Source organism: Malaclemys terrapin, chromosome 13 (assembly GCF_027887155.1).
Source record: "Malaclemys terrapin pileata isolate rMalTer1 chromosome 13, rMalTer1.hap1, whole genome shotgun sequence".
In the NCBI taxonomy this organism is placed as follows: domain Eukaryota; kingdom Metazoa; phylum Chordata; order Testudines; family Emydidae; genus Malaclemys; species Malaclemys terrapin.
In genome coordinates, this window is record NC_071517.1 from 33,416,184 (window position 1) to 33,423,325 (window position 7,142).

Sequence of the window (7,142 nt, forward strand, 5' to 3'; positions counted from 1 at the left end):
CTCCAGTCAGGTTGAAGGTAGCATGAGGACACCTCTGGGCCTTCTCTTTTTGATATTTGTATTCACAATGAATGAACTCAGAAAGTGCAATGGCATTTAGAAAATTAAAGGAGATGTTCTGTGAAATTTCTCAAACCTCAAGTTTTGGAAAGAAGTTAGGTGTCTTATTTTCTCTCAGCCACTTCCACAGGCATCACTAGATATATGTCGCCATAGAAGGAGGTGAAAATACAAGACAATGAGGAATTCTTAGTAAAAGTGGATAGAGCAGGCAACATGTGAATTCAAATCCTGATTAGATCTAGGCTTATTATAAATTGGGGGTTTCCAGGACCTTGGAACTTTCAACACAGAAGACACAGGTCTTTAGCAATGGAGCTAAAAAATTAACTTCTCTAGCTGTGACGAAGTAGAAGGCTATTGTAATAACCCCTAGGGGAAGTACCATCTCATGCATTAAGCCAAGGTATTACATTATGACTTGCATCTGATTTTAAAGGTGAATCAGGATTAGGTTCTGGATTCAGTTTTGACATAATCAAAATTTTGCAAGCTATTCCCAATATCTTCAGTCTAAACTGGCAGAATCCTTGTGAAATCAATATTTACAAAATTTTGCAATGCCAGAAAGAAAGAAAGAAAGAAAGAAAGAAAGAAAGAAAGAAGCCTACAAAAATACTCATCTGGGTTTCTATCCAGTCTGGAACTAGAACTGGAACTTTATTATGAATCCCCTTCAAATTCCACTGGGGTTTTGATTTGAAGTTCCTGTGGGTTTATCTTTATCTATACCTAGGTTTGGAAGGATTACATTTTTATCAGTAAATGTCGGTAAATGCCATTTTCACCATACAGACTGTCAACTGACCACCCCCCCAAAAAATGGTTCCATCAATAAAAATAGAAATGTACAGATAAGCAAAGTAAGAAAAATGCTGCTTCAGAACTTATTGGAGTTTGATTTAGGAATATACTGTGTATATTTTGACTTGTGATATTGACAATTTGAGTTTTAATCATTATAAAGTTCTAACTTTTCAAAAAATCAGTTGTCATTAAATAATTATTCTCTGACCCACCTTGTTGTCTGACACGCCACAGTAATTTCCTGCAAATGTGAAAATATAGACAATATTTTTTAAATGCTTAAAAATAAACATTGATATTCTCTGTCAAAATTATAAAAAAAATTGAATTCTGCCAAGTCTATCAATATAATCTGTATCTATATCATCTACATAGGCCATGCTTTAATATAAATAAATAATTGGCACATGTGCAATTTTCTTCATTGTAAATTAAATACAAAGTATCAGGATCATAATGCATAAGGGATGGATTTTGAAAGGTATTTAGGTGCTAAGGGTTTTTTTTTAAAAGCATCTAGCCCTTTAAAACTCATAGAAAATCCCATTAGGCACCTAAATACGTTTAGCAATCTGGCCGTAAATGTTCAAGGATGTGAGACACTAAGGACCAGATTGTTAAAGGTATTTAGTCACCTAACTCACATTGATTTCCATTGGAGCTAGGCATCGAATGATCTCTAGAATTCTGGCCCTAAGGGATTGTGGGGGGTTTTTCAGTACACTATAAACTTTGGTATATCTTCCATGTCCAGACTTATTTTTCTTTCACCATATATTCTGTGACAGTCAATGACTTCCAGGACATTTTGAAAAACATCACTTCCCTGAATACATGTCTCAGAGCTTCTTTTACCTCTGGGTTCCTCAGTGTGTAGATGAAAGGGTTCAACAGGGGTGTGACAATAGTATTCAAGACGGTGACTATTTTGGTCAATTCCAAGGAGTTCTGCATGGAAGGGTTGACATGTAGGAAAATGGTCGAACCGTACCAGATAATCATGACTGTGAGATGGGAAGAGCAAGTTGAAAAGGCACTTCTCTGTCCTTTATCTGATGGTATTCTCAGTATAGTGGAGATGATGTAAATGTAGGATACCAGGGTTATGACACAGGAGCCCAGGATGACGATGAATGAGATGATAAAGGCCACCAGATCAATAAGGTAGGTATCTGTGCAGGAAAGAACTATCCACAGTGCTATGTCACAAAAAAAGTGATTGATGACCCTAGGGCCACAGAAGGACAACCTGGCGATCAGAAAAGCTGGGATAGAAATAGTTGGAAACCACTCAACCAAGAGCCAACAGCCAGCTGAGCAGTCAAGGTGCTGTTCATGATGGAGCTATAGTGCAATGGATAGCATATAGCCAAATAGCGGTCGTAGGCCATGACAGCCAAGAAAAAATATTCTGTGCATCTTAGGGAGAAAACAAAATACATTTGTAAGACACAGCTTATGAAGGAGATGGATTTGCTTTGGGACACAAGGTTGGCAAGCATCTTTGGGATACAAGGTGCGGTGTACCATACCTCCAGGAAGGAGAGATTGCAGAGAAAGAAGTGCATTGGGATGCAGAGATGAAGGCTGGTTGCCACTAGGACTATGATCGACACATTTCCTGTGACTGTCAAGATGTACATAACAAGGAAGAGCACGAAGAGCGAAATCTGCAAATATTGGGTCCCAGGGAATCCCAGGAAAATAAATTCCTTCACAATGGTATGATTGCCCTTTTCCAGTGTGATCAGCTGTTTTTCCTGACAAAACAAATGAAGACATGAAATTAAAATGATTAAACACAACGATGGCTTTGTGGGATGCAGATGATTTTGATGCACAGAAAAAGCAGATAAGTAAAAGAGGCAAGAAATAATGGTTTAAGGCTGAAAATATGATATTGCTATTACATTTCTGGAGTCTTCCTGCTCACAGGGTGAATTTTAAGCTTGTCATAAATTTTCCCGTGGAAACTTTTTTTTCAGTGGAAAGTGGCTTTTGACAAAAAAGAAACTTTCATGATAGAAATTCCATTTTTAGGTGTTTCTTGAAAAACATAATTTTTAGTTTTTGTCAATGAAATATATTTTTTCCCATGGTCAGCATCCAAAGCCCAAGATGTATCTTATTTTAATTTATATTTTTGTTGTTTTAAATTGAAAATTTTCAAATAAAAAGTTGGTTTTTGAGTGTGTGCGTGGAGAGGTTGTCTTTTTGACAAAACCCTGACAAATTTCAACAGAAAAAACAACATTTTTCCTGTAAATTATTCAAGATTCAAGAGCAAAATCATTTTCAAATGGGACCTATGGGTGTTAGGCATTCAGTACTCTCTGAAAGTCAGTTAGAAGTGAACAAAAACCCATAGTCTCTTTTGAAAATCCCTGCTAAATAGGGTGAGCTTTTCAAAAGTTCTCAGTATAGGCCTAATTCTGCTCCCAAGGAAGTCAATAGGATTTTTATCATTGAGCCAGTGGGAGCAGAGGTAGGTCAATACTGAACACATGAGATTTGTACCTGTCAATTTCCTTCCTACAATGCAATAGGACGTTTAATTCTTTTTGTGCAGAAAGTCTCAAGTACTAAGCCTGCTGAAGTCCCAAGTTGGAGCGGGGATGTTATACAGAGTTGCAGTTCGAAGGACAGTTGCCTAATTTTTGAGCATAAATAACAATTTACATATATAAACCAGCATTCATTTTTGGTGGTTGAAAATAATGAGTCAGTTTCAACCTCCTTTGACAAATTGACACTGAGGGGTGCAAGGTCATGCAATGAGCCAATTATAGCAAAGCTCAGGGTCAGAGAGGACCAGAAAACAGGAAGAAATTTTCCTTAAAAAAAGTCACAAAAAATGCATCCCTTTTAAATCCGAATTTTAAATTCTGATGAAGAATTTCATCAAAACTGTAAATTCCAAACATTTTTGACCAGCTGTGCCAGGAGTCTGCAATTCTTCTCCCCATTTAGTCAGTAGAACATACTTCTCAACCAGAACCATGAATAGACCCCAAGAGCCCTGTTTCTCAGCCAGTGGCATAGCCAGGTTTTAGGAGCAGGGGAGCAAACATAAAAAAGGTACCCCCCCCCTTGGCTCCTCCTCTGGCCACGCCCCCCTTGGCTCCTCCTCCGGCTGCCCCGCGCCCACCCAGCTCCTCTCCCACCCCCATCTCATCCCTCCTGTCATTGTCCCTGCCCAGCCCTTCCCCCGCCCCTCTGCTGCTGGTGCCCGGTGCCCGCCGGGCCGGGGCTCGCAGCTCGGCAGGCTGAGCAGCAAGCGGCCACCTGCCCGCCCGAGCCCGGCTGTGCTCCTCGCCCCTGCTCCGGCAGCCGGGCTGTTGCCATCAATTATTAATCGGCTCCCAGCAGCCGCGGCGGGGAGCGGGAGCAGCCGCGATAAGGGAGGGCGGGCAGGAGGAGGGGCGTGTGTGTGCGAGCTGCGCCTGGCTCACAGAGGCCGGCGGCTGCCTGCGGAGCAGAGCCAGCAGCGGCGGCGTGTTTGGAGAGCTGCGGGTCCCCCTCGCCACCATGTCCCCGCGCTGCGCAGCGGCCGCCTTGTCCCCGAGGACATGGGAGGATGAGGCGGAGGCCGCGCCCTCCCCCATCGCTCCTCCGGACGCGCCCGCCACCCCCCTCCCCCCCCATGGCTCCTCCGGCCGGGCTGCCCTTCAGAGAGGAGCGGGCCCCACCCGCTGGAGCCATATAAGGTAACCCCTAAAAGCGGTGCCTTGAAAAATGTGCCCCGCTAGCTACGCTACTGTTCTCAGCCCCACTCTGCTCCAACCACTATCCTAACTCCCCTCAAAGAGTGGATATAGAACCCAAGAGTCCCGATTCCTATTCCTTTGATATAAAAGCTACTCTATGCGTCCCTAAAAGAGCTAGGCACTGAATCCAGGTACCCTCACTCCTAGACACCTGTGCTAAACACACCATAAGCCCTACAAATACAGCAAAACTATGATATGCCGAGTTTCTAAAACACCTTCAGAAAAAAAAAAAAATCTGGTTCCCAGTGCTGGCCAAAAGTTTCTTTCACAGATGGATTAATCCTGAAGTCTCAAATTTGGGGCATTCAGAATTAGAAGCCACTTTCGAAAAAGTTGTCCCTAACTTGAAATCTATCAATGAATTTTACAGTGAACATTCAGAATTTTTGTTTGATTGCTTGTTTTTGGTATTCTGATTTTTCATTAAAGTTACAATATCAGGTTAATTTATAATTTAAATTTAGTCCTCCCCCCCCCCATTTGGATTTGAATTTGCAAAGGATCCTAAGGGAGCTATGAAATGTAATGGAGTTGGGTGCCTAACTCCCTCACCCAACCTTAAATATTTTTTATCAAAGTCTAATCAACACAGGCAATCAACAATTATATTTTCTCCCTTTTCAATATAAACCAATGTTTTAGGTACCTAGGTGTTTTGAAAATCCCAGTAGGTGCCTAAATACCTTGACTAATTTAGCCCTAAATCACTTTTGAAAATAGGATTTATAGTTAAATTTTCAAGTTCAGCTAATTAACTAAAGAGCCAATGAGACTGAAGCTCCTAAGTCACCTAGGTGCTTTAGAAAATTTTACCCTAAGGCTCCCTAGTGTGCTTTAATGTAGTATAGTTTGAATTCTAGGGACTTCAATGGAAGTTAGGCACCAAGGTGCTTTTGGAAACCCTGCTAGGCACCTGTTTGCCTCTTTAGTACCTTTATACCTTTGAGGATCTCAGCCCTAGTGCTTAGCTATCCAGTTCCACTGGGTGGTCATTGTGCTCATGAAATCCTGACCTGGTCAGAGCATTTGCCATCCCCATGGGTGTGAAAATTACTAAGCAATATCCGGCATTATCCCGGTAAATACAATGGGAATTTGCTGGGCTAAGGACTGAATAACATTTAAGTAAGGGGTAAAATTGCTAAAATTATGCACCTGATCTTCCTTCCCCTTCACGTAGCTGAAATTGCGTAATTTAGATTGATTCCCCTTCCCCAGTGTAGACCAGGCCTTAATGAGCATTGACAATTAAGCACTGTCTGGTACATAATTCTATATGAAATTCTTGTTCTGTTCTCACTTATATGTTAATGTGTCATGAATAGGCTTGGCAGCATTTTATTTTTATTATTTATAATTTTGATGGGTAATATCAATGTTTATTTTTAAGCATTTTCTCCACATTTTATTTATTTCAATGTTCATACTTGTAAAAAATTATGGGGGTGAGGGGTGGGAGACTATCAGACAAATGATAGTTGACACTGAGATTCAAAAAGTGAAAGCTCTATAAACAATTAAGATACAAATTATCATCATCACATGTTAAACTGTAGAAAGTAAACATAGTTAATTCAACAGAGCATACATGTTTTTACTATTCATTCACTAATCTGTTTGTAACAAGCCCAATTCATAAGTCTAAATCACTGGATTTTGACTCTAATAAGTTCTTCAGCAGCATTTTTCTTATTTTGCCTATTTGTAAATTTTGGGTATTAGCGATGGAAATACATTTTCATCAGTTTGTGTGTGTATGGTGAAATTGACGTTTACCAACATTTACCAATACAAATCTAATCCTTCCAAGCCAAGTCATGAAGTTTGTTCCTTGGTTGTTAGAATTTGATCCTGGGCAAAATGTAAAATCGTTTTAATGTTAGATACAAAGGGGGAGATTTTCAAAGGATTTTCTATGGGAGTTGGGCCACATAACTGCCCTCTTTGCCTCTGAAAATCTTTATCAAAGACAAAAATATGATCATGGACACAAAAGAAGAAGACACCTAAATAACCCCAGTGTTCCAAAGCTATGTGTTGGGAAGGTTAGCTGAGTTTTGAAATGGGTGGGACAATGGAGAATGAGGGAGGATCTAGGAGAAAAGATTAGGAGTTCACGTCTGGCAATGTGCTGGAATTAGAGATTATGATTCTCTGCCGTGGCATAGACCAATGTAAAATGGTCATCGTAGAGCCTTTGAGGAACAAAGACAAATCCTGCCTGCCGCAGAGCTCAGCAGAGATTCCTGAAGGAGAAAATAGCAGAGGACAAGACTGATCCATTTACCTTAATACTAGAAGAAAGGAAATTCTCAGGGAAACTGGGGATAACTGTTCTTGTTGTTATTCTTTTAATCCTGGTTCCAATTTTACATTTACACCTTTTATATGTGGGTAAAATTTTCAGAAGTGCCTAAGGGCCAGATTTGCAAAGGAATTTAGGCACCTAAAGATTCAGCTAGACAACTAAATACTATTAAATATCTGCCTTCTAGGAGTTTAATT

At 40.5% G+C, this 7,142-nt stretch overlaps 1 pseudogene; it reads right to left on the reverse strand.

Annotated features, from left to right (window-relative positions):
* Positions 1-1,623: 1,623 nt before the first annotated feature.
* LOC128847943 (olfactory receptor 6F1-like) lies at positions 1,624-4,472 on the reverse strand (annotated as a pseudogene).
* Positions 4,473-7,142: the final 2,670 nt, after the last annotated feature.